The following is a 25,758-nucleotide window of genomic DNA, read 5'->3' as shown; positions in this document are numbered from 1 at the left end:
CCAGCTCTCGGGCCCACTGGTGCCTTCCAATGGAGGCTGAGTGTACTAGTCAGATATTGCCATGCTGAGGCTGGTAACAAACAGCCTCAGGTTTGTCTCAAACTTCGTAATAAGCCCCAGGTTTCAGTGGCTTACAGAAGAGTCATTTATTCTCACAGTTCAGCAGCTCTTCACTCACGTCTCATATCTGTGGCCCATGCAGCTGCCCAGGGCATGTTCTTTCCATGAAAGGCAGGAGCCTGAGAAGGCAGGCCAAGCTGCACAAGCACATTAGGGATTTCTGCGGAGCTCCTGCATTAGCCTGCCCTTGGCCATGCCCACAGCTAGTAGGCGGGAAGCCCACTCTCTCTGCCCCTAGACCCTGGCAAGGGTTTGGCAGTGCGTTTCTGCTACAGGGGAGTGAAGAATCGTGACCAAGAAGTCAGTCCAGTCGGAGGGTGGGGTAAGTCTGCGGAGTCAGGCTCCGGCACCCAGGGAGCGGTGGAGATCCGAGGGCTGATCAAAGCGAGTAGCTGGCAGCTTGATGCCCTCTTCAGCCTCCTCTTCCCTCCTCCTGGGTGAGTCAGCATCACCCCTCCCCTCCGCCCCCATGCCTCTCTGCAGATGGATCTGATGGGGAGGCTCTCAGCACCCCCATTCAGAGGCCAGGAAGGGTTAACTGGAGGGTTGCACCGAGTCACAGTCAGAGAGAGACTTTTTCAAAGACTTGATAAATAAATCACGGCTCATGTTTAATTCAAAGCCCCAGCCCCCGCTGCCTACAGAGAACACAGGGAAGAAGCCGTCTTTCAATTAAAACAGCTCTGAGGGGCTTCTCACGCTCTCCTGGGGCCTCCTGGGCTCCTCCACCCCGACCCGGCTGGAGGCCCCCACGGGGAAGGTGGGCGTGATCCTGCCTTGCTTCCCAGACAGGCTGAGAATAGGAATCGGACTCAGATCCTGGTCTTCTGGGGTGGCAGCCTCAGTCTTGGTCCCCCTCCTCTCTCATCTCACACCGTCCCCTCCACGTCACTTTCTCTTAGAAGCCAGAGCTCTTATCCTTAGGTGATGCTTTTGTGGGTTTTACTTGTTTCTTTATTATCTTTCTCCTCTGATAGGTTGTCATCTCCATGTGAGCAGAGATGGCTCATCTGTTTGAAACGCAGCCCCCAGAGCAGCAATTAGCACATCGTAGGTGCACAACAAGGACTTCACTGGTAGCTCAGTGGTAATGAGCCAACGCAGGAGACGAGGGTTCGAGCCCTAGGTCGAGAAGATTCCCTGGAGAAGGAAACGGCTACCCACTCCGGTATTCTTGCTTGGGAAGTCCCATGGAGAGCAGAGCCTGGTGGGCTACATTCCATGGGTCATAGAAGACTTGGACATTGCTTAGCAATTAAACAACAACAAGGTGCTCAGTAAATGTTCGTTTGGGAGCCTTTTCTCTTCCAGATTAAGTACCCCTAGGTCCTGCGGTTTTGCCTGTGAAGCAGGAGGCTGAACGTTGCTTGACCCCCCACCAGCGCTCTGAGCTCTGAGTCTCTGGGGAACAGCAAGAAGGCCAGAGGAGGTGCTGACCCACACACACCAGGGCCTGTGACAGACAGTGCTGCTCTGGGCACTTGGTAAGGTTGGACCTTCTTGGCCTCCCCAGAGCCCATTTTACAGATGGGCAAACCAAGGCACCTTCTCCACATGGCACCTTCAGAGTGTCAGAGACAGGATTTGAACCCATGGCTCCGACGGTACTCTGCCTGCAAGGCAGGAGACCCAGGTTCGAGCCCCGGGTCAGGATGATTCCCCCAGAGCAGGGATGGCAACCCACTCCGGTATTCTTGCCTGGAGAATCCTACGGACAAAAGAGGCTGCCAGGCTGCAGTCCAGCGAGTCACAAAGAGTAGGACACGACTGAGCGGCTAACACTTTCACTTTCCAGTGCTTCTAGAGCTAACACCCTGAGTCACTCTTCTGGAAGGTGAGAGCTTTTTATAACCACCAGGTGGTGGGAAGCATGAGGTATCACATCCCTCAAGAGGCTGGCTTTCAGAAATCCCAAGTGGCAAAAATCAGGCCCAGGGATGAAAGAATAATCAACTCTCCCCCTTGGGGACTGAGATCAAAATAAACTCTCAGCCAATATTTTGGACTTGAAGCCTGTTCTTTTGTATTTGCCAAACACATACTCTGTTTCCAGCACAGCACTTGCTTCTGTGAGTGGGTCTAGGTGCCAGCATTCAGCAGACACTTTAGGTGATAACCTCTCACTAATATTGGGCAGCTGATGGTCCTCATCTCCACTTTCCCTGTGAGAAAACTGAAGCCCCAAAGGTTGAGTTCCCGGTCATCCCTCTAGGGAGTGTTAGAGTCAGGAATTGAACCTGTGACCTCAGAATCATGCTGTTTCTACAATAATCCCCCAGCCAATGTACTATTAGTTGTTATCATCATCACTAACATTATTGAGCACTTGCTAAGTGCGGGACTGTGTGGTTAGCATTCACGATCATTAACTCTGATCCTAAATACCACTCTAGTCAGCAAATACTATTTTTATCCCCATTTTAAAGATGAGGAAATTAAGACCCAGATAGCTAAGGAACTGTTTTAAAATTGGGATCCCCCAGTGGTTCAGATGGAAAAGAAACTGCCTACAGTACGGGATACCCAGGTTTAATCCCTGGGTCAGGAAGATCCCCTGGAGAAGGGAATGGCTAACCACTCCAGTGTTCTTGCCTGGAGAATTCCATGGACAGAGAAGCCTGGCGGGCTACGGTTCATGGGGTCGCAGAGTTGACACGACTGAGCAACTAACACTTTATTATTATTCAGATGGGGTGAGACCAGCAGTGATGACTGCCATTGGAAAGATAGTTTGGGAACTTTCCTGGTGGTCCAGCCACTAAGACTCCATGTTCCCAATGCAGGGGGCCCAGGTTCGATCCCTGGTCAGGGAACTAGATCCTGCATGCTGCAACTGAGACCCAGGGCAGCCAAATTTAAAACAAAGAAACGAGAGCTTGTCACACGAAGTTTCTGAAAGGAGGGGGCATGTCCTGCAGGGCCACATGGGGAGCACCAGGGTCAGCCAGGCAGCAGAGGGAGTGAGGGAAATTCATGGGCAAGAACCTTCGGGTGGTTTCCACAGGGAGGCAGGCTTAGAATGGGCTAATGTGGATAATTCCAGTGACTCTGAAGCAATAGGGCAGTCCCTACTTGCCTGGCACCTGGTCCTGGGGTGATGAGGGCAGGTGGATTCTGGGCCGGAGTGTGAGAGCCTCACAGAGGAGGGGGTTGAGAGTATGCGCTCTGGATGGATTGGTTTGCATATAGAAGTAACGAGTGAGTCCTTCACCACCTCTAAGAATTGGTGAGTCATCCCTCCAAGGTCAACAAGGCTCCGGATGTTAAAATGTCTGTATCATCCGCTCAATACAGGAACTCGGCCCAGGTCACTCAGAAGAGGATTTGAAATCTTAGATCAGCTCATTTCTAAGCCTTCGTTGTCACTTGACCACCAGATCTCCTCTCTGCAGCTGAACATTTGCTCATGCGTCATGGGAAGAACTCAGGGGAGAGCGGCTGCGAACAACACCATCTGAACAGAGGTGAGGCCAGGAGGAAGGCTGTCATGGGGAGCGGGCGGGAACTGGGAAGTCTGTTTATCTGGAGCTTTCTCCAGCCAGGCGAGGAGTCCCCAAGACGGCTGTTCTGAGCGGGCATCCCCGTTGATTCTACTGTCCTTTCAATTTGGGAGGAAACCAGGAACACCTGATGGAAGCTCAAATCTCCTTCCCTTAAACAAAGAGCCCAGATTGGATTCAAAGTCCCCACTGCGAGGCTGAGCCACGTCCTGACTCTGCTCTGACACCGGAGTGTAGCGTCCACATTATTCGGGCTCGGCAGCTGGAAGGGAACGCACAGCCCGGATTCAAATAGCAGCATCTGTTAGTGTCTCCCAGGAGAAAAATTCTCCTTTTGTTGCATATTAAGTCATTAAAGCTCCAAAAAGGAAGTAGGACATTCATTTCCCCACCATATGCAGACAATATTTTAATGCAAAGGTACCAAGGGAAACGGGCCAGGCCTTTGGATAACAGGCTGGAGAAGGAATGTCAGACACACAGGGTTCGCTGAGCACCCGAGTCTGTCTGTCCCCTGCAGGTGGGCGTCTGAAGTCGGGGCTGGTCCTGTGCAACCATGTACTTCAGGTTTCCCTCTGCTTCCCAGGACTATTGTGGGCTGGAGACCACCCTGGGGTTTCAGACTCAAGCCTAAGTCATTGTTCCAAACCCTTGTCCAGATCCCTTTTGATCCATTTCCCCCAGAATGCTGCCAGCCTCCTGGATCACTGAGGTTGGAATCCCCCTGCCAGCGGTCCAGGCCGCCACCGACCTTAAGCTACCTACTAGAAGAATAGGCTTTGTGTTCAATAGCCCTGGGTTTGAAAACCTACTCTGACCGCCTAAGCAGCCATGTGACTTGGTTGGGACTTGGCATCTCTGGGCCTCAGTGTTCTCATCTGTTAAATGAGGGCAGAGCTCTGTGACATCTGGTGTCGTGAGGTCCAAAGCCGGTGTTGGCACCTGTCCACACTGAGCACTTCCTGCGGAGCTGGGGGGAGGTGCACCTGGTCCCTCACCTTCCGATGGCCAAACGAGTGATGCTTGTTCTTTCCGTCCCACCGTGCTCGTCAGGTATTTCGATGGAAGAGCAGGCAGCAGCAGGTCACATGACCTTGTCGTGTGGGCCCCTCTCTTGGGCCCTTTTGCCTCTCATGCCTGCTGACGGGCTTCCCAGGTGGCTCTAGTGGTAAAGAACCCTCCTGCCAATGCAGGAGACATAAGAGATGTGGCTTGGATCCCTGGGTTGGTAAGATCCCCTGGAGAAAGGCATGGCAACCCACCCCAGTATTCTTGCCTGGAGAATGCCACGGACTGCAGCCTGGTGGGCTACAGTCCATGGGGTTGCAAAGAGCTGGACGTGACTGAAGCGGCTTAGCAGCAGCAGCAGAAAACAAGAGAAAGGGTGTTGTGAATGGCTTTGGGCATCCGATCCTCACTGTCTGCCAGAGATGGGCAGATCTGGCAACGTCACTTAGAACACGACCTCCACAGAGGATTCATTTGAACTTTTGTTTATTCATTTGGAAAGTGAGGACAATAGCAACACCTCCCTTCCAGGACGGCAGAGCCTGGAATACATACACATTTAATGCATGATAAATATCACGATAATTATTATAGTGGGAAGACAATATTTACATGAAAGGCAGGCAGCGGGCTTAGTTAATGTACTTCTGGAAAATTACTGAACTGTCCCAAATTACACTGAAATATATTCTGAAGTGTCCCTGCCGAGGCAGCTTGGTGTCTTACTTGAAGAGGTCTGAGGCGGAGGAGGGTGAAAGCTGCTACCCTGTCTTCCTTTGGAGCCTGTCGGGGAGCGGCAGCAGAGAGGCAGCAGAGCAGGGGTGTGCCCCTCGAGGTCCTGGGGCCACGTGAGAGGCCTGCCTGGGAGCATCGCAGAGCTGGAATCACCCAGAGGCACGCCCAGCCCACCCTTCTCCCCACTGGAGCCAGAACCCTCCCCAGCCCTACCCCGACCCCCACTTCCTGTGTTTGTTTGCTTCTTCTGTTTTTGAATAAACAGGAGAAAGATGAAAAGAAAGCTGGAGGCTGCCGATCCCGCCGTGGGAGCGTCTCATTTCTGCTCTGACGCTCACGTGCAGAACGCAGGCAGCAGCGGAGGAACTGGCTTCACTCGGGAGCTGGGGGCTGCGGCCAGGGCAGCCCCTGGGGTCCTGTGGGGATGAGGACCGGGGAGTAAAAAGACCAGGCAGACAGAATTCCTGCTCTGGCCCTGGCTTATCTGGCCCGATGGCCTCAAAGAGCCCCTCAAAGGGACCAAGAGACGGAGAGTGGACGAGACTGATGAGCCCTGGGCCACCCAAGACCATCCAGGCTGGAGCCGTAATGTGGACACACCCCGGGGTTGTGTGGAGGCAGCAACCACAACCCCTGTGTCCCGAGTGGGAGGGGCCTGGCAGGTGCTCCAGAGATTCAGCTTGGCGGGGAGGGCCGGGTACTGCTCCAGAGACAGACTGGGCCCGATGGAAAGCTGGCCCCGAAGCTCGTCCTGACTCACTGTGGTGTGCGTCCTGTGTCCTGAAACCTCCGGGGTCTGGCCTCCCTCTGCCCAATGCTCCTTTGCAGTAGGAAGGTCTGTGAGGGACCGGACAGAGCGTCCTATCCGGTGATGGCATTCATGGACATTCAGCATACATTGAGCACCGGCTGTGTGCACTGCTCTGGGCCAGCCAGGCTTGCCGGCCAGCCGTGGAGGCTGCCAAGTGCCTGCATGCAGCTCTCGATTTTCATTTAAAATCCACTGATTTTTACCTCTGGCACGTTTTCTTTAGAAATGACTCGGAGTTCAGTCACTCGGAGAGAGACACAAAGGAAAAATTAAATTAGAAGACAGTTCTAATGGCAAATCCAAACAGATACGACGCAGCTGGCTCTCGGGAGATCAGCCTCCCCACGCGGGGCTGGAGCTGGGGAGGGAGTCAGAGGACCCGCTACGCGAGTCCTCTGTCTGAGGTCTGTGGGCTGAGCCACTGCCGGGAACAACTTAGCCCATCCCCTGACACCGGCCCCCACCCACCCCCAGAGCCGGACCTAGAACCAGATTCGACCCACTTATTTGAACTTCTCTTTAACCCCCAAGGTCATTCGTGCCTCAAGGCCTTTGCACTTGTTTTTCTCTCAGCCAAGGAAAGGCTGAACTTAAACTTGGGTGGTTTTTTTTTTTTTTCAAACTTTAAACTTTTTATTTATGTATTGGGTATAGCCGATGAACAATGTTGAGGTAGTTTCAGGTGAACACTGAAGGGATTCAGCCACACAAATATATATGTATCCATTCCCCCCAAACCTCCCTCCCATCCAGGCTGCCACATAACACTGAGCAGAGTTCCCTGCACTGTAGAATAGATCCTTGTTAGTTACCCATTTTAAATACAGCAGTGTGCATATGACCTTCCCTAACTTCCCAGCTATTCCTTCCCCCACACCCCTGCTGTTGGCAACCATAATGAACTTGAACTGGTACACAAGCCACTTGACCTTCCTGTGCCTCGGTTTCCCCTTCTGTAAACTGCGGAGTGATAGTAACGTTGCTTGTCTGAGAGTGTGTGTAAACCTTACATGTGGCTTCCCAGGCAACACAGTGGTAAAGAATCTGCCTGCCAAGCAGGAGACATGAGTTTGATCCTTGGGTCGGGAAGATCCCCTGGAGAAGAAAATAGCAACCCACTCCAGTATCCTTGCCTGGGAAATCTCACGGACAGAGGAACCTGATGGGCTATAGTCCACGGGGTCGCAAAAGAGTTGGACACGGCTGAGCGACTAAACCACAAGAAAACGTTAAGTGAGACCATATACAGGGAGCCTCAGAACCAAGCTCAACACAGGACAGCAACAAACCAACGTCACTGTTGGGACAGCCTGCGCTCTCAGCCCCCTCGGGCCACGTGGCCACGTGACATCTCTCACCCCCGTCACTGTGCTCCCCTTGGCCGCAGCACCTGACAGTCTCTGAAGTCAACCAGTTGAAGAACTGTGTCTCCCTGGTAGGAGCACCTTCTTCTCTTGGAAAACCTCTCTCCATGGCCACCTCCTCTGAGAAGCCTTCCTGGATTCCTGGGCAGAGACTCCTATTTCCTCTGAGCTCCAGTGCTCTGCCGAGATAACCCTGGAGCCAGGTGACGGAGCACTGACTCACAAGCCATTTGGGGCCATTTTAGGGACACATCCTCTTGCCCCAGCTGAACTTTCCTGCCACTATCTTAATTGCAACCTAAGAGACCCTAAGCAAGGACCACTGACTGCATCTCCCCTGAATTCCCCGAGTACAGAGAGCATGATGGTAAATGTTCATTGTTTTAAACTGTTATGAGTTGGGATGATCTTTTTCCTGCAGTAATAGGTAACTAACACAGTGTGTAAATACTCCAGGAGACAACACTGGGCTCTGATGGGGTGCTGGGGTCCCCCCATGGGATTAATCCCCGCATCTCATTTCCCCATCCCATCACTTTATCTGCCAATAAACCACCTTGTCCTCAAATTCTTGTCTCAGAGCCGGCTTCTAGGGACCCCAACCCAAGACATGGGGAGCACTCAAAGGCTCCTCCTCGAGGCCTTGGCTCAGTATCACTGACTCAACCATGGCTTCTACAGAGAGCGTGTCTGGACACAGCTTGTCCAGCCCCATGGACCCTGAGTCCTGGGCCCAGTTTCTCCTGCAGGTAACACACCTCCCAGGAAACTTCCTTCCTCCTGGGGTTCTTGGGCAGAAAAAAATGCCTCCTGGATCCAAGCTGAGGCGTCAGCACTTAAGACCTGGGGGGTCCCAAGGGTATCCTGGACCCCTTCCAGCTTCCCTCTGGCTTATGGCTCCCTCCCCTCACCTGAGCCCAAGGCTTACCACCAGGCTTCCGGAATCGGCACCACCATTTCGCAGTTGGTACAGAGAAAGTGTCCCCACCGGGGATTAATTCTCAAGTGTATGTAAATGCTGCAATAAATAACTTTCAAATTATTTTTAAAATGTGCCTGAATTAATTCACAGTCACTCTTTGTTCTCTAGTGGTGTCAGAATCCACAGATGCTTGGAGCACAGCCGCCATCCTTGGCTATTACGTGGATTTTTCTGACGTCAGCAAAGGGCCGTCCCGTTATAAAGAATGGGACCACCTGCTGCAACATAGGCCCCCACGCGTCATTGTGGTGACAGTCGTGGGCAGGGCCAGGTCAGGAGGGGAGCTGGGAGGCAGGGGGTGGTATTCTCCACCCAGGCCGTCTTATTAATACATATGATGTCCATGTTTTCCAAAGGAGCTGAGGCTACAAATGGAGACCTTGCTGTTAGACTTGGGGTTTGATTTTTGTTCTGAAAATGAGGGCACCGAGGGCTTGGTGTCAGGACTTCACGGGGCCTTGGCTGTTGATTGTCCTGCTTTTGCTTTAGGGAGCAGTGTCCAGGGCCCCCGGCAAGTCTGCCGTGTACAGTCGCTCAGGTTGGAGACACACTGGTTCCAAGCATATGTAGGGTCTCTTCAGAACATTCTTCTTTTGTGCTATTTTCATGCTTGCTTATTTTTCTCTCTCCCCCACAGTGCTGAGACCTCATCACCTCGGTGCCCAGAGCCTGGCTGAGGCTGAGCCATCAATACTGCAACCAGGACCACCGCACAAACCACACAGGTGGTCTGAATTCTCCAGGAGCCGTGTGAAAACAGCAAAATGCAACAGAAGCGAGGAATTTTAATAGTACATTTTCCTTAACTCAATCTATCCAAAACATTTATCACCTCAACATATAATCAATATAAACATGATTAACAAAACATTTTATACTAACTGCGTATCTCAATTCAGACCTAAATTTTCATTTGACAGTCTTGGTCTGTATTTAGACTCCATAAACTTTGCAGTTGAGAAAAAGGAGATTCAAATGTCCAAGTTGTCCCAAGCATTCCTAAGAGTTTTCCAATAACTATATCAAGTAGCTCTTCTAAAATTTAAATGAACTAAAAACACCTGAAATTTAAAAATGAAAAGTTCAGCTCCTTGGTCACACGATCTGGCATTTCAAGTGTCCAGTGGCCACACATGGCCAGTGCGCTGGAGAGTGCAGATGAGGAATGCTCCACTGGGGCAGGAAGCTTCGCTGGACAGGATAAATCCAGGCCTTCGTGTTCTCTGGGCTGGGGCCCTGACTGCTGGTTTATCCAGTAGTCACGTGCAAATGTGAGAGTTGGACCATGAAGAAAGCTGAGTGCCGAAGAATTGATGCTTTTGAACTGTGGTGCTGGAGAAGACTCTTGAGAGTCCCTTGAACTGCAAGGAGATCCAACCAGTCCATCCTAAAGGAAATCAACCCGCAATATACATTGGAAGGGCTAATGCTGAAGCTGAAGCTCCAATACTTTGGCCACATGATGCGAAGAGCTGACTCACTGGAAAAGACCCTGATCCTGGGAAAGATTGAGGGCAGAAGGAGAAAAGGGCGGCAGAGGATGAGATGGTTAGATAGCATCACTGACTCAGTGGACATGAGTTTGAGCAAACTCCAGGAGATAGTGAAAGAGAGGGAAGCCCAGTGTGCTGTAGTCCATGGGGTCGCAAAAAGTCAGACATGACTGATTAACGATGAAAACACATCTGGACGTTAATTCAGACTCTCAGGGGTTTGGGATCAGGGCACATGCTCCACGTGGCCCGAAAATGCCCCCACCTAAACTTGCAGTACTTTGACAAAACCCCAACAAAATTCTGCAAACAGCATGGGTAAGAAAACTCAGATCCTTTCCAGCTCAGAATGAGAAGGCAGATTGATCTGATATTCTCTCTAGAAGTTTGTTTCCTCGAATCGATGGGGATTCAAAGCCTAAAAATTTTAAGTCTGCTTTTGAGAGACAAATGCTTTCAAGAGCACACGGAAAAGCCAAGTCTGAGGTGAGCACTTCAGCAGGCAATTCTAGGCTGGGCCCACGTGGTCCGTTTTCCATGACACGTGAGGGTGGCCAGGTGGGTTGTCAGGACCTCAAGCCAGTGGCAGACCGCCCTTGTCCTGGCCACAGGCTACCCTTTTAATTTATTGACCACTGTCCCAGGGCCTTGGTCTACCAGTGGAAGTCTCCCCTCAGACGCAAACAAATGAATAATTCATTCCCAAAGCGGCACATTTGCTGGAATGGCTTAGATTAAAAATCCCTAAAATGTGTATTTAATTTGGATTTGGTGAGGCTGTTACCAGCCTTGGACAGCATCAGAATTAAAATAAAATTTGGAGTTCTTAGGAGACAACGAAAAACGCGACTCTCTGACTCCGGACATCGTCCAGCCCTGGACCCTTCTCACCCTGGTCTTTCCTAATGCCGGGTCTGGAGGCGCCGAGTGGCTGTATCTTTATGGCCGAGGCTGATCCCTGGCTGAGTTTGCCTGATTACTGTGTTGGAGTGTGTAGAGCACCTGCTCCCAGGGCTGGCAGGACTGAAGCGATGCGCTATGTAATATTTATGGTTCCTGTAAAATTCACAGAATAATTCGTGGTGCTTGGCATTTGGGGTTGTTTTCAACAGAGGCTCCCAGCCTTGGCAGCACAAATGCCCCGCCCTGGCCTCTGCCCCCAGGGTCAGGCCCAGCCACAGAGTGGGATGGGGGCAGGGGGTCGGGGGGAGTGGGGTGGGGTTGGGGTGGAGTGGGGGGGGGTTGTGGTGGGGTGGAGGGGTTGGGGTGGGAGGAAATTGCTCATTGGTGCCCCCTGGGGGTGCAGATCAGTGATGGAATTACAACTCCACTTAGAGATACTCAGAAACTCGTTAGTCCTCCAAGCGTCCACTCAGAATCCTCAAGACTGCCCTGCGTTGGTTAACTTTTATGTTGTGCCTATGGGAGCTGGCAGATAGATGGGGAAGAAGTAGAAGCAGTGTCAGACTTTATTTTCTTGGGCTCCAAAATCACTGCAGATGGTGAGTGCAGCCAGGAAATTAAAAAGCACTTACTCCTTGGGAGAAAAGCTATGACAAACCTAGACAGCATATTAAAAAGCAGAGACATTACTTAGTCAACAGAGGTTCATATAGTCAAAGCTATGGTTTTTTCAGCGGTCATGTATGGATTGAGTTGTACCATAAATACGGCTGAGCGCTGAAGAACTGAGCTTTCAAACTGTGGTGCTGGAGAACATTCTTGAGAGTCCCCTGGATTGCAAGGAGATCAAACCAGTCCATCCTAAAGGAAATCAGTCCTGAATATTCATTGGAAGGACTGATGCTGAAGCCAAAGTTCCAATACTTTGGCCACCCAATGTGAAGAACTGACTCATTGGAAAAGATCCTGGTGCTGGGAAAGACTGAAGGCAGGAGGAGAAGGGGGCGGCAGAGGATGAGATGGTTGGATGGCATTACCGGCTTGATGGACATGAGTTTGAGCAGACTCTGGAAGACAGTGAAGGACAGGGAAGCCTGGCATGCTGTGGTCTATGGGGTCACACATAGTTGGACGTGACTGAACTGACTTAACAGAAGTCGGTAGGAAAGATTTAGAGTGGACAAAAGGGAAGGCTGGCCTGGGGGACCTGGGCAGGCTCACAGAGCAGCAGCCTATGGGACTAGTTTGGGGAGTATATTTGGCTTTCTCTGGTGGGCTCTAAATTGGAAGCAGGGACAAAATTAGGGCAGTTGCCAGGGGATAAAGTCCCAGCCGTCTCAGGCTGTGGTTTAGATGAATTCTATTTCTCACAGTCCGTCTGACTGTTGCTGCCTGTGTTTCAGTCTCTCCTCTCTGAATGCTCTGTTCCACCTTAGAATAAGGACTTCTTTCCATCAGGAAAGCGTCATAGACATGAATACTTGATCTGAGTCTGGAAGGAGCAGGAGAAATGAGTTTTGCTGGGAAAAGACGTTCCAGGCAGAGGAAGCAATATCCAATTTGATACCGTGTAAATGAATGAGAGAATGAGTGCGTGAGTGATACAGCAAAGCTCCTTTATCCAACCAGTGTGCTTCCTTGCAAACCAAGAAGTTGGCTTCCTTGGTGACTAGGATGTAATTTAGTTCCTAATGAGCTCTTGAGAGTGCTTCATAATTAAGGAGTTTCCAGCGGGCAGTCTTCCTGCTGACAGGTACTTAGAGGACACACCACCACTTTGGTGAGTGGACTGAGGTTGGTGATTTACCAAAGTGAAAACTAATGAGATTCCGCAGTCACCAGGCTTTATGTGCAGCCATATAACACTGGCCTAATTACACATGTGTCCTTAAATTGGACCCAAAGCTGAAAAGGATGCTTTTGGTAACAAATGCAAAAGAATAACAAAGCCATAAAAAGATGCTCAGAGCCCAGCACATGTGCCTGAAAGCCGCCTTAATGGAGGGTCTGTTTCCACGAACTCTGTCATCTGGGGCCTCTTCTGTTACTCCCCAGTCTGACCTTTCCTTCTTAAAGTTGGGCAGTGGCCCAGTCTTGGGGGTCTCCCCACGTCTCAGCCACCAGTGTTCATGAAAGCTCCGTGTTAGCTGGGAGCAGTTCTTGTAATTTCCGTGACTGTGAGCAGTGTTGTTGGGTAATCACAGAGCTTAAAATGTGATCATACTAAGATTTCACTTTAGCCTTTCTAAGCTGGCAGTTTTACAGAAGGCCCACAGAATGACATTCATTATATTAATTATAAAACCTTTTAACTGCGGGTTCTATCTGCAAACAGATAGAGGCTGGTGGGGAGGAATTGGAGGTAAGACTGCGTCCTTGTCTGAGCCCAGTTTTTCATCTATAAATGAGGGGCTGGGTCCAGGCTCTCTCCTTGTTCAGTTCAGTTCTGTTCAGTCGCTCAGTTGTGTCCAATTCTTTGCGACCCCATGGACTGCAGCACACCAGGCTTCCCTGTCCATCACCAACTCCCAGAGCCTACTCAGACTCATGCCTACTGAGTCAGTGATGCCATCCAACCATCTCATCCTCTGCCCTCCCCTTCTCCTCCTGCCTTCAATCTTTCCCACCATCAGGGTCTTTTCCAGTGAGTCAGTTCTTCACATCAGACGGCCAAAGTATTGGAGTTTCAGCTTCAGCATCAGTCCTTCCAAGGAATATTCAGGACTGATCTCCTTTACGATGGACTGGTTGGATCTCCTTGCAGTCCAAGGGACTCTCAAGGGTCTTCTCCAACACCACAGTTCAAAAGCATCAGTTCTTGAACACTCAGCTTTCTTTATAGTCCAACTCTCACATCCATACATGACTACTGGAAAAATCATAGCTTTGACTAGACAGACCTTTGTTGGCAAAGTAATGTCTCTGCTTTTTAATTTGCTGTCTAGGTTGGTCATAACTTTTCTTCCACGAAGCATCTTTTAATTTCATGGCTGCAATCACCATCTGCCGTGATTTTGGAGCCCCCAAAAATAAAGTCTGACACTTTCCACTGTTTCCCCATCTATTTGCCATGAAGTGATGGGACCAGATGCCATGATCTTAGTTTTCTGAATGTTGAGTTTTAAACCAACTTTTTCACTCTCCTCTTTCACTTTCATCGAGAGGCTCTTTAGTTCTTCTTTGCTTTCTGCATATCTGAGGTTATTGATATTTCTCCCAGCAATCTTGATTCCAGCTTGTGCTTCATCCAGCCCAGCATTTCTCATATACATTTCTCATGTATATCTACTCTGCATATAAGCACTCTCCTTGTAAGACCCCCTCAAATTCTAAAACTCCAATTTACTCCTCAGAATGTGACTTCTGTAGCTTGTCTTAGCCCCATGTTGTATGAGTGGATCTGGACATTGGTAGAAAAGCTGAAAAACAGACTCCCAGGACATTCTGGCTGCACTGTGCTCAAATAACTCTGGGGGAATGCTCTGTTATTCATTTCTGGCACTCGAGGAGACCCTGAAATCCTGGAGAGAATCTGTTTAGGGGATGAGCTGGGGCATTTGGGTTCGCCTTCTGGGCAAATTTCCCAGTGCCTTTTGTAGCTGTTTTTGCAGAAGCAAGATAAGAGATCCTCTGGGGAGGTTGTGGGGAGGAAACCAGGCTGAAGAGGGTCTCTGAGGCCTTGTAGCAGGAGGTAGGCTGGGGTAACCTCATCAGATGGGTGGGATTGGCTGGATAGATGGAAAGAAACAAGGATTTTGGAGAAGAAAAGCAGTGTGAGTGAAGGGTTGCAAGTGGGAAAGACCCAAGAACTTTTCGCTGGTGTGCCTACTTAGAGTCGTGAGTTCCTTTAAAGAAGCGAGTCATATGGGACTTCCCTGGTGGTCCAGTGGTTAAGAATCTGCCTTGCAATACAGGGGACTCAGGTTCGATCCCTCGTCTCTGGGAGCTAAGATCCCACATGCCTTGGAGGAACTAAGTCTACAAGCCACAGCTAGAGAGTCCATGTGCCACCTGATGCAGTGAAGATCCAGGTAAGGAAGCTTAGACCTAATGCAGCCAAATAAAGAAAATAAAAAATTGTAAATTTATTTTATATAAATTATATAATCTTATTTTATATAAAATAAATAAATGTGATGATTTTTTTAATAAAAAGAAAGAAACAAGTCACAGCCAGACACCCCTGGGACCCCTCTCTGGACCAGGACCTTCCTTAAGGCAAGCGAAGGAAGGAGAGGGAAGTCCCCAGTGAAGCACTCAAGGTGCCAGGCCTGGTCGGCCTGGGAGGAGCCCTTTCCAGGTGCGCTCCTGCAGGAGGACAGTCCACGGCAGAAATGGGCACTGAAGAGGAGCTGGTCACCTGGTGTTCCAGGGTCTATACCCCTTCTCCAGCTGGGGAGCAGGGGCGCTCCACCTGCACCAGCAAATTAATCCACTTCTGGCTCCAGGTCCCCTTATCCCAACTCATCTCAGAATATGGCTCCAAGCAGCACCGGACAAGTAAATAGGTAGAACCAGTTTAGAAATCCGGCAGTACCTACTGATGCCTACCTTGCCCCGTGGCCCAGCGATTCCACTCCACAGACGTGAAGGAGTATGTAGGTGCCACCAGACGGGGCCACCGGCCTTCTCAGCAGCTTTTGTATGAACTGCTCCAAACTGGAACGAACCCAAACGTCCATCCACAGCAGAATGCATGACATATTGTGAGGCTTAGGTGCAAGTGGAAAACCACTTGGGCCGCCACAGCCCAGATGAATCTCACAGGCTGGATGCTGAGTCAATGAAACCAAGCTCGCGGATTCCAAACCACAGGGTGGTTATTTGAAAGTTGTGCTCAGTTGCTCAGTTGTGTCCGCCTCTTTGTGACCCCCTAGACTATGGCCCTCCAGTCTCCTCTGTCTGTGGGATTTCCCCAGCAAGAATACTGGAGTCGGTTGCCGTTTCCTCCTCCAGGAGACCTTCCCGACACAGGAATCGTACCTGTGTCTCCTGCAGTGCAGGCTGATTCTTTACCGCTGAGCCACCTGCGACCACATGCAAAGCTATTTCGTGGTGCTAGAAGGCAAGATAGCGGTTGCCTTAGGCGGGGGGTGATGCTGACTGGGTGGGGGTGCCCCCATCTGTAGGGCCTTCTAGGGGCTGAAAATACCGTGTGTTTTCCTGTGGGTGATGACTGCCTGATAGTATTTGTGTGAACACCCATTAAGCTCCTTTCTTAAGGTTTGTGTGCTTTATTGTAGGTGAATTAAACCCTGACAAATATGGGTGGGGAAAAAAAATACAATGGGATGGTATATACTGAAGAATTTTAACCTTTGCTCAGAGAGGTCCAGTCTTTGCCCTCCGCTCCTAGGAGGTGATCTTTAAGCCCCTGGAATGTTCTGCCTGATAAGAGCGTCTTCATTTACGTGGGGGGCCTTGGGCCATACCAGATGGTCTAACAATGTGATTTAGGATAGGGGACTGGGTTCAAACAGGGTCAGCTCGACCTCCAGAGGGGCTGGAGACTGAGGTCAGTCATGCCGAGTCAGCTGTGTCTGTGTGATGCAGCCTGATAAAGACTGGACACCAGGGCTAGGGGGGCTTCCCCAGTGGGCAGTACCCCTGCTCACTGTTACTGGGAGATGTCAGCACTGTCCTGCCTCCCTTGGTGGGGATAGCTGGAAGCTCCATGTTTGGAATTTCTAAGACTCTGCCCGGGAGCACAGACTTGTGTCCTTTGCTGTATGCAATAGACCGCGACCAGGCACGTAACAGAAGGCGATGGCACCCCACTCCGGTACTCCTGCCTGGAAAATCCCATGGACGGAGGAGCCTGGTAGGCTCCACTTCATGGGGTCGCTAAGAGTCGGACACGACTGAGAGACTTCAGTTTCACTTTTCACTTTCATGCATTGGAGAAGGAAATGGCAACCCACTCCAGTGTTCTTGCCTGGAGAATCCCAGGGACAGGGGAGCCTGGTGGGCTGCTGTCTCTGGGGTTGCACAGAGTCGGACACGACTGAAGTGACTTAGCAGCAGCAGCAGCAGGCGTGTCACAGCTCCAAGTGTGTTCCATGCATTCTTTTAGTGAATTGCCCAACTAGAGGGTGGTCTTGGGGCCCACTGGTGTCAGAAGTGAGAGTGGGACTTCCCTGGTGGCTCAGGGGTTAAGAATCTGTCTGCCAGTGCAGGGGACTTGGGTTCAGTCCCTGGTCTGGGAAGATTCCACATGCTGTGGGGCAACTAAGCCCTCACAGGGCCGCGAGGGGAGCCTGAGTGCTCCAGCTACCGAAGTCAGTGCTCCCTAGATCCCGTGCACCGTGAGAGAAGCCACTGCAATGAGCAGCCTGCGCACCACGCACCAGAGAAAGCCTGAGTGCAGCAACGAAGACCCAGCACAGCCGCAGAAGAAATCATGAATGAACAAACAAATAGTTTTAAAAAAAGAAGCGCGTGGTCTTGCGGACCATTCGCAAGGCACACACCGAACACCTAGCTGTCTGGAGCACGTGACGGAGGGTGGGCAGGAGTCCCACAGGGCCTTTTGCAGCAGCTACGCCTCCTCAGAACTTTAGGCAGCTGCCACCCAGGTCTCAGAAATCCCCACTTCTCTGTTGATTTCAGCAAACAAGCAGATCCATTTCTGAGGCACTGAGAGATGGACCCTCTGTGGACCCTCCCTCCCTGCGAGCCTCACCCTTTGGTTCCAGATTCCTCCTCCTCCCCGGTCACGTGTCCCGGGAGGAAAGAGAGTGTTTCCGAGAAGTTCCCATCTGAAGTCAGTCTTCTTAGTTCCCATCAGACTGTCATCCTCGGGTACCCATAGACTCTGAGAAAGTAAATGAGGGCCGGAGATAATTTATTGGGAGGACTCTAGATAGCAAACAATTATGTGTATCTGCTGGTTTGTTTTCCAAATCTGGTCACCAGGCCAAAGAAACATAATTAATTTCTTGGTTCCAAAGAGACAATTCCACCCATGATACACATCTTTAATTAGCCCAACTCAACAATTGTGCTCTGGTACTTTATTTCAGGGAACTCAACGCTGACATATTAATGGAAGATGGTGCCAGACTCTGGGGTAAGAATAAACGTGATTATAAAGACCTGAAATGAAAGTGGTTACTTAAACAAGATAAGCACCGGGTTTTCTTTCTAGAACTGAAATAATCAGCTGTGTATCTAAGAGAGAAATGAAAATGAAACGCAGAGTAGAATCCATTAGGAGAAAAGATGAGGAAGGTAAAGAGGTTTAGGGACTGTCCTTAGTAAATCACTTGAGGGTATATTTTGCAGATGGTGGAAAATCCAATACAAATGAGCTTGAGCTAAGCAAGATTTGTTATCTTATGAAATGGAAGAGTTCTACAGCAGGCCATCTGAGCAGGCTCTGACCCAGTTTCTCTGCTGTTTCTCATCTTCCCTCCTCCGCTTGTTGGCTTATTCCTGGGGCTGGTTTCCCTCATGGTCACAAGACGGCTGCCAGCAGACTTGCAGCTGCAGGTGTCATCCTTCTCATGGTGAGGGGTGGGAAGGGAGAGGATGTGGAGAGTGAGTTAGAGAACAGCTTCCCAAAACCGAAGTCAAAATGTCCTGCGCTCTGCTCTGATTGTATCGGCGTAGCTGGGTTCTGATTGGTGTAGGTGGCTGACCCAGATCTGTACCAACTCAAGGGACCACACCAGGAGAAGCAAATGCTGAGTGTGATGAGAAAGGAAGAATGTATTGATATCGACAATATTTGGAAACATCAAACAATAGGATTATCTGAGGAGAGCTTGCCAGAACCTTGTCAAAGGCGTGAGCTGGGGACAGGGAGACCAGGAGGCTGGGGCAGTGCCCTGGACCCCATGACTTCCAGAGGGTCCAGGGGCAGGAGAGAAAATCCCACACTCTAATAGGAGGCAGCCATGGCCACTGAGACTGACGCTGTAGAGGCTCGAGGGGAGAGGGCCTGTGGCCCTGGTCATAGGGAGCAGCCAGCCTGCAATGACTCTGCCAAAAGAGAGCTGAGGGTTCCATCCACAGACCTTCCCCCCGCTATCACCAGCTGGGCTCCCCATCACTGAACCAAGAAGCCAGGGGGTAGGGAGCCAACAGGTGTGGCCTCACAGGGCAGCCCCTGGCAGAGAGCAGCGTGGAAGAGCATGGAAGAGGGTCCAGAGACAGAAGGGGAATCCCACACTCTAATAGGGTGGCCCTGGGTGCTGGGTGGCAACTTGACTCCTGGCTACATCTCTCCCACCGGGACCTACAGGACCAGATGAGCTATCAGCAAGAGGTCAGACCTTGCTCGGCAAGCCTGAGGTCCTGATAGGTGAGCTCTCCAGGACCAATAGAAGTTTGCTCTTATAATCAAAGAACTTCCCTGGTGGTGCAGTGGTAAAGAACCTACCTGCAAGACAGGAGACGTGGATTTGATGCCTGGACTGAGAAGATCCCCTGGAGGAGGAAGTGGCAACCCACTTCAGTATTCTTGCCTGGAAAATTCCATGGACAGAGGAGCCTGGAAGGCTACAGTCTATGGGGCTGCAAAGTGTCGGATACAACTGAGCACACACACACACACACACACACACTCAATCAGAAAATTGTGACTGTGACACTTGAAGACAGATCAGCTTTCAAATCATGAGCCTGCCTTTGGTAAATGGTAAGCCTTGTGAAATAGTGAAATAGAACTTTGTCTCTTTATACCCTGCCTCTTCATTCATAAGCAGAGGTAGATAATACAACCACAGGATTTTTAGGGGGCATTCAAGGGCACCCCACTCCAGTCCTCTTGCCTGGAAAATCCCATGGATGAAGGAGCCTGGTAGGCTGCAGTCCATGGGGTTGCAAAGTCGGACACGACTGAGCGACTTCACTTTCACTTTTTGCTTTCACGCATTGGAGAAGGCAATGGCAACCCACTCCAGTGTTCTTGCCTAGAGAATTTTAGGGACGGGGGACCCTGGTGGGCTGCCGTCTCTGGGGTCGCACAGAGTCGGACACGACTAAAGCGACTTAGCAGCAGCAGCAGCAGCAGTTGGATAATGTATGTAAAAAGCCTGGCATGTAGTTAGTGCACAATAAACGATGTTACTACTTTCAACCGTGACACACCGTGATACATTCACATTGTGCAGGGGGGCGTGTAGAGCATCGTCCTCCTACAGGCCCATCCATGCAGTTGCATTCCTTGTGAGACTGCGTCCATGCTAAATCACTTCAGTTGTGTCCAACTCTTTGTGACCCTATGGACCTTAGCCCTCCAGGCCCCTCTGTCCACGGGGCTCTCCAGGCATGAACACTGGAGTGGGCTGCCATGCCCTCCTCCAGGGGATCTGCCCAACCCAAGGAATCAACTCGTGTCTCGTACATCTCCTGCATTGCCAGGCGGGTTCTTTACCACTATTGCCACCTGTTAAGACTGCATAGTATTCCAATTCAGGAATACATCGCAACTTGTAACTTGTATGTCTAGTCATTTGTTGATGAACGTTTGAACTATCTCTGATTTGAATATTGAGCTATTAAGAATAAAGTTTCCATGAACATTCACGCACAAGTCTTTGTGCGGACATATATATTCATTTCTTTTAGGTGAATGCCTAGGAGTGAAATCATTGAGTTGTGTGGTAAGTGTATGTTCAACTTTATAAGGTAGACTGTTTTCCAAAATGGTTGTACATTTTTCAGTCCAACCAACAACATATGAGAATTCTAGTTGCTCCAGCTCCTTGTCAACATTTGTCATAGTCAGTTTGACATTTTAGCCACTCAAGGGGATATATAGCAGCGTCTCTTTGTGATTTTACATTGCAGTTCCCTGATGACTAATGATGTTCACCATCTCTTCATGAGTTTATTGGCCTTTCATGTGTTAATGTTTTTGAAGTCTGACTCCTGCATAAGCCAGAAAAAGCGTTGCAGTCACTTTCCTGGCCCTGCTTGTAACTAACTTGTAGTCATGTGATCCAGGCTGGACCAATCAGATGCACCCAGTCCAATGTGTACTTTAGGAGCTGATGGATGGATCAAGTGAGGCCAGTAGAGTCCATTTTAGCATCAAGGGGAACAGTAGCTGCCATGATACCAATAGCCACATCTAGAGGCCAGTGACCTGTGTCAAGCATAAAAGCGGAGGCCAACCTACTGGATTTTTGGGGGGAGTAGCTGCAGAAGCGTCACCAAGCCAGTTCTGTGGCTGACGCTGAGCCAGCCTCCCCAGGTCCTGCCTTTGATCCTGGAATCACCCAACCTCCTATCCTTCTTGCATCAGCCACATCCACCAAGTCCATTTCTATCCTCTCAATTCGGACACAGCATTGAACGCATGGTAGGTGGCCTTGTGCATGAGTCTCTCCCAGCGGAGAGTTGAATCTGTCAAATTCCTGGTGTCCTGGGAATGCCCAAGACTCTGACTTTCTCCCCGAGAATGAGAACTGTTGAATTAGTGTGCCGCCCATCACACTGGCCATTGCCGGCTTGGCTTGCTTTCAACTTCTTTGCCAAAGGCCTTGACAATAAAAGACACTGTTGCAAATGAAATCTTATAATTGTCTTTTTTAAGAGGGCTGTCTTCCAAGGCCTGGATCTCTGCCCTCATTTGCATTTGGAAAATCAATACAGGATCGTACGTATTTTATTTTTTAATAATCTGATAGCATGCAAATACATTTTCCATTTCCCAACTTCTTTCCCTTCGCTAACCTCTGTGCTCTGGACAAAATAAGAACAAGCGAACAAAGGCTCACTAACTGAAAATGCAGCTGTGTGAGTTTCTCTGGGATTTATCCTTTGGGAATTGCTGCAAGTTTTAAAGATAGACTGTGCACTTGACACAGTCCTTAGTACCCGATGGGAGAGCGTTCCCCAGGGGGGTCCAGGTTTTGCCAGATCTGAAGCATATAGGATCTGGTGGGGGAGGGGGAGTCTCTCTTTAAAAAGAGGGAACAAATGAATTCCATTAGCTTCTCAGTATGTCTAGCTACTGCTGCTATTCTTCAAACATCAGCAACTAATTCTGGATTCTGATGAGGGGCCAAGGGTTGCCTTTCAGTGGGTCCAGGTTTTAACTTTCCACCCATTGCTTCTTCCAAGGTGGGCCGAGGGAAATCTGACACCTCTGGCCATGGCTTCTGACCAGCTGTGTGTTTTTCATCATCTCTTAATAGATTTGGGGGAGGAGTGGGGGGAAGGGCAGCAAACGTTTATTCACTTCTCTAAGAGCCACGCTGGGCTTCCCTGGGAGCTCTACGGTGAAGAAGCCACCTGCAATGCGAGAGATATGAGTTCTATCCCTGGGTTGGGACGATCCCCCCAGAGAAGGAAATGGCAACCCACTCCAGTATGCTTGCCTGAGAACCCCATGAACAGAGGAGCCTGGCGGGCTACAGTCCACGGGGTCGCAAAGAGGTGGACACAACTGAGTGACTTTGATTACATTATTACAAATGGCACCACAGGGTCACAGCAGCTCATTCCCAGCCCAGACACCTCGGTCCCGCCCTCCCCAGTAATCATTTCATCTATTGGATTGGAGTCAGGCAGGTCCTCTCCTAAGCTCCTATTCTGACACCTCTTTGTTTCAGAACAAATTTCGCTTGTGCCGAAAGAGGCCCTGAAGCTGTCTCACAGCCTCAGATAACACCTTGTCCTTGATCAGGACTCAAAGTCTGTCCTGGGGACATTGCAGGTCTGCAGTAGAGGAGAGGGTAGGATGAGGAAGAACAGCTGAGGATGGGGATGGGGGTGGAGAATGGAGGGAAGATGGCCCACACTTTTCAGCATGTCCTGTGGTTCGAACCTGTGGCTTACATGGACTGGAGACCAATCCCAATGTTCCAGCCTAGGCCAGCTTCTCATCCTCTCTGGAGCTGGATTTCCTCATGTAATGCCTTCATGCAGGATGCTGCCAGCAGGTGCTGGTAAAGCATAAGCCTGGTGCCTGATTATATTATTAAATAGGGTCCCATCTCCATCACCACCACCTCCAGGAAGCCTCCTCTGACTGCATCCACTGCCGAGACCACCCTCCCCTACAAAACCACAGCATCTGTTGGCTGCAGCCCTCGTTTCTCTCTTCATCACAGCTGCCTTGTTTTATTCCACATTTCATCGGTTGCATGCAGAAAATGCTAATTCTGTGGGCTGGCCCCCAGGGGACGGACAACACGCAAGCTCTGAATCTGTGATGAAGCCATCGTGCCTTTGATGGAAACAGAAGATGAAACGCAGTCTGCCTCAAATCCCGAGGAGATGGGGGCCCAGCATGCAATATTTAAATGGCTCTTTCATGAAAGGGAGCTACCCCAGCTCTTAACATCAATGTTCAAGAAAGTCAGACTTGATTTCCAAGCTCAGACTGATGTTTGGGTGCATTTCGTGTTTTAAATACTCATTTCTACCGCCTTGATATTTTCATTCATTTCAAGTTTTACAAGCACAAAGTGCCATCACCAGGTGCTCTGTCGGGAGGCAGGACACAGGAGCGGGGGGGTGGGGTGGGGAACTCAGCCCATCCTAACAGAGAATTTGATTGTCCCTGTGAGGCAGGGACACTGACCCCTCTGACCTGGAGATGGGTGATACCCGGGTCTGGTTTGCGCTAAACCCAAGATAGTTGGTGTAAACTGGATTCAGGGTGGGCTGTGCAGGTCCTCAGTCGTGTCTGGCTCTTTGCGACTGCGTGGACTGTAGCCCGCCAGGCTCCTCTGTCCAGGGGGTGCTCCAGGCAAGAATACTGGAGTGGGTTGCTGTTTCCTCCTCTGGGGGATCTTCCTCACGCAGGGGTCGAACCGGCGTGTCCCGCATCTCCTGCATTGGCAGGTGGATTCTTTACCACCTGCACCACCTGGGAAGCGGGTGGGTTCAGAGCCGCACACTGTTCTTCTTCTCTCTCTTTCCTCCTTTCTTTTCACTTCCTTTTCTCCCCTGACAACCTGATTTTTAATTTGTTTGTTTTTTAATTGGAGGAAAGTTGCTTCACAACGTTGTGTTGGTCTCTACCGTACAATAACCAAATCAGCCATAATTACACATGTATCACCTCCCTCTTGAACATCCCCCCACCCTCACCCCTCTAAGTCATCACAGCGCACCAGGCTGGGCTCCCTGGGTTACAGGGCAACTTCTGAGCAGCCATCTATTTCACACACACTAGTGTAGATATAGCGATGCTACTTTCTCCATTCATCCCACTCTCTCCTTTCGATTCTCCTTTAGTTGAGAAAAAAACTTTCAATTAAGTGGACAGATCGAAGTGCCCAGGTGGGTGGATGTTTATGCATGTGAGACATTTAACTGCCAACCAGGCGAAGATGTAGAATGTTTGTTGCCCCGGAGGGACTTCTTGGTCCCTTCTTAGTCAGCCTCCCTGTAGGTAGCACCATCCTGACCTCTATGGCCTAAGATTTATCTTCCCTGGTTTTCAGCTTCATATAAGTGAAGCTTGGTCACATTTCTGGCACTGACCACATCTTCACAGAAGCCGTGCCAGACGGGTACTTATTGGCAAAGGTGACTGTGTTTAGAGATAAAAAATTTGCATATAATTTGCCATGTATCACGTTTGAGAATCGAATGCCATACAGTAATTTGTACTGCTGCCCTGAGAACATCATGTGTTTTCTGGAACAAGCTTTGCACACAGGAAGTTGATAAGCCAACCTTCCTTCAAACGCAGGCAAATGTGCAATTTGTTATTTCCATTTAGCTGAAATATTATTACAGTTACTAAAAGAGAGCTCCAGACCTTAAGATTTGAGCTTCTTTCTAAGACTTTATTTACTTATTTGGCTGTCCTGGGTCTTAGTTGCAGCATGTGGGGCTTTTAATTGCAGCAAGTAGGATCTGGTTCCCTGACCTGGGATCAAACATGGCCCCCTGCATTGGGAAACATGAAGTCTCAGCCGCTGGGCCACCAGGGACATCCCTCAAACGGATTTTTAAAAAATCTCAAACCAAATGACGTTTTACGTTGGAAAAGACTAATTTTCACATAATTTGGTGATCATCCATCTCTGTGGCTCAAGACAAATGCTCGTTAGTCATTCTGTAATAAGCTGGAGTCAAAGTTTATCACTTACACTAAACATTGCAAATAAAAGGAAAAGGGTGATTTCCTTTTAACAGAATACTCCATATGCCATGCCAAAATTACAGAAATAATTCGGAGTGTGAGAAACACTATTTAATCATGGCTGATGTTTTGCCATGAAACACAATCCCTTTACTGAATTGTGTTTTGGGGAATCCAGCCGACCCTTTGGCACTAGAAAGAAGGATTTGCCATAAATAAAAGCTCCAGGTCACTTTCACTTAGCGGTGAGTGATTTCTTTCCCATGCCACTGGATTATTAAAGCTGAGATTTGTGTTTCATCTCAAGGCAGGAAATTAATCACATCACGTACCAGGACTCCATGTAAAGGAATATTTCATGTGGTCCCATTTATTTCAAGAAGGAAAATGTAGTTAAGCATTTAAATTAAATAAGCGGATTGACATTACGGCAATTACCAAGGAATGACTTTTGTCACACAGCAAAGAGAAAGCGTTAAAGATATGGACAGCTGTCTCTCAGTTTAAGTGCATTGTGTGTCAAAATTCAGGAATTGATTTTTTGTGTTCTGATGAGATTCAAACTGCAAAATTAATAGAGCCCACACATAAATACAAGTTTCAGAACTGTAAAGAGGTTTGGACACTTTCACTAAAGCATAAGGTTTTGGCAAACGGATCCACTTCTCTGTAATACAACGAAAGCAGGCTTCTTGTTGGTTAAATATTGTGCTAGTCGTCATTTGCACTATAAGGATATCATCTATGTACTAAATCCAAGTGCATCATTTTCTGTAGCAGTTGAAATTC

The 25,758-nt window shown here is 49.6% G+C and overlaps 1 long non-coding RNA gene across 1 annotated transcript; it reads left to right on the top strand.

The window, feature by feature from the left end:
- Positions 1-650: 650 nt before the first annotated feature.
- Positions 651-9,388, top strand: LOC138428713 (uncharacterized). The gene is made up of 3 exons (XR_011252552.1): positions 651-1,604; positions 3,415-3,584; positions 9,158-9,388. It is a non-coding gene; the product is annotated as an uncharacterized lncRNA (long non-coding RNA).
- Positions 9,389-25,758: the final 16,370 nt, after the last annotated feature.

Source organism: Ovis canadensis, chromosome 24, assembly GCF_042477335.2.
Source record: "Ovis canadensis isolate MfBH-ARS-UI-01 breed Bighorn chromosome 24, ARS-UI_OviCan_v2, whole genome shotgun sequence".
Classification (NCBI taxonomy): Eukaryota; Metazoa; Chordata; class Mammalia; order Artiodactyla; family Bovidae; genus Ovis; species Ovis canadensis.
The sequence above is the reverse complement of the archived record's forward strand: the minus strand, read 5'-3'. Positions and strand labels throughout refer to the sequence as shown.